Source organism: Procambarus clarkii, chromosome 70 (genome assembly GCF_040958095.1).
Source record: "Procambarus clarkii isolate CNS0578487 chromosome 70, FALCON_Pclarkii_2.0, whole genome shotgun sequence".
Classification (NCBI taxonomy): domain Eukaryota; kingdom Metazoa; phylum Arthropoda; class Malacostraca; order Decapoda; family Cambaridae; genus Procambarus; species Procambarus clarkii.
The window spans coordinates 23892910-23895331 of NC_091219.1; positions in this window are offsets into that span (position 1 = coordinate 23892910).

A 2422-nucleotide genomic window follows, 5' to 3' on the forward strand; every position below is an offset into this window, starting at 1 on the left:
AAAATGAAACAACAATGAAGGTAAGGTAATTACCAAAAGAAGGCACCAAACCGGGAAGGCCATGTAGCACCATCAAAGTGTTAAATAATCAGAGGGCACTAAATATCACCAAGAATGCCAATACGAGAACAAAAACGCATAAGGCGAACGATGTCAAAAGTATCCGATTCACCTAGAATTCTATCGAGGGACAAGTGACTGCGAGGGACGGTCGGAAAGCAAGACACACGCTCGTCCTGGAAGTCAGGACATTCAACAAGGATATGCACAACTGTAAGAGGGACAATAAGGAGCAGGGCGGCGCTCCATTAAGTGACCGTGGGTTAAGCGGGTATGACCAACCCACAGCCGTGCCAAAGCAGTGTCCCACCGCCGGTTACGGTGGTAGGAGGAAGGCCACGGGGACACACTAAGTTTGAGAGTACGCAGCTTGTTACCAACCACAGAGGGCCAACGGGGAAGAATGAATAACAGGATAAAAGTCGGAATAAGGAATACCTTTACGGGAGATGGGACAAGAACGGATAGCTTCCTTAGCGGCAGCATCCGCACGCTCATTGAAACACCAATATGGCTGGGAACCCAGCAAAACTCTACTGATTTAAATTTACTAGAAATAAGAAACAGCCAATGTTGAATCTCGATGGACAGGATTAAAGGACCCTAGAGCCATGAGGGCACTACGAGAATCAACTACAACCACAAAGGAAGAATGAGTAAGCAAGAGACGAAGAGCATAGAGAATAGCATAAAGTTCTGCCGTAAAGACGCTAGCCTCCGAAGGGAGGCGACACATGTAAGTACGGTCAGGAAAAACAACAGAGTAGCCCACACCATCCGCAGACTTAGACCCATCAGGGAAGATGGAAATAGAGTGGGAGTGCGAAGAAAAGTGCTCAAGGAAGAGGCTTTTCAGAATTGTAAATGGGGTAAAGGCTTTAGTAATACAAGTCAAGGACGTACAAAACTTGGGAAGGGGGACTCTCCACGGAAATAATGAAGGAACAATACGAGGAGAAACATTAGAAATATGAACAGAAAGAGAATCCTGTAAGCGAGATAACTGGACAGAAAGTGGGAGACAATGAAGAGGAACAGGAACCACAGGAGGAGGAAAAGTCAATGCACGACAGAGGCGAGAGGAAGGATGTTGGAAGGACCGCGCAAGATAGCGAAGACAGTAGCGATCACGGCAGTCCTGAAGAGAGAGAAAGCCAGTGTCAACATACAAACTAAGGGCGGGAGTCGAACGAAAGCCACCAGAGCCGAGACGCAACCCAGTATGGTGCAAAGCATCAAGATGGCGAAGAGTAGAACGAGAAGCAGAAGAGTATGCAGGGCAACCATAATTGAGTTTAGACAGGACGAGAGAGGAGTGCAAATAGAGGAGCGTGCGCCTATCCGCTCCCCAAGAAGTATGGGACAAAACCTTAAGGAGGTTAAGGGCCTTAGAGCATTCAACTCGGAGGCAAGAGATATGGGCTGACCAAGACAAACGAGTGTCAAAGACTAACCCCAAAAGCTTCGCGGAATCCCTGTACACAATGAGATGACCATAAAGCAACAACAATGAAGTAAAGGTCCTTTCAGTAAGAATCTATCATTCACTGAAAGTTGCTGCAGTTAAAAATAAAAGAAAATACAAGTCCCTAGAAATAAACAAGCAACCTTTTTGACTAAGGAAAAGAAGGCAGTTATTCTACTGTATAAATCTAAGTATTCACTTAGATAACTGTATCCAAGCATAGAGGTCCCCCCCCCCCCCTTCCCTTTCAGAAAAACATCTACTTTCGAAAAAGTTTAACATTGGCCAACAAAAATGATTCCAGAACTAAATTGCCTAATACCAGGAACAACTGAGAGCCATGACAAACACTGCAACCCTCTCCTACCCCCAAGTCTTATGCTATTTATGATCCAAGGTAATTTGAGATACTATACTGTACTTCCTACAGACGAGTCTAGTGAGAGGGTGATCTCCTGGCAATTAAATTGAAGCACGATACAGGTGTCAACGAACATCAGTCAGCCCACTTGTCAACACAGTGGATAACTAATGACATCATAATCTGCAGTGTTGTATGCCTCCCTGTGGCCATTTAAATCAATAAAACACAGGGTTGTGGCAATGTTTACAGCATAAGGCAAGGTATAGAGGAATCCTGGAATGCCATGTAATGTGTAGTCCTTGAATGTGCTTTAGGCAACCAAATTGAATAACAACATTTCTGGTGTTCGGCTATATAATCCGACTTTCTCATTCGGTATAATGTTTTAAACCTAAATAGGAATTCACTTTAAAGGTCAATTTATTTGGAAAGTGCTAACCAGATTCCAAATTACTCAGCTCTGAAAGTACTACAAGGCAAGTTTAACCGAATGAGTGTTTGCCTATCCATACCCCCATGAGGTATGTGACAAC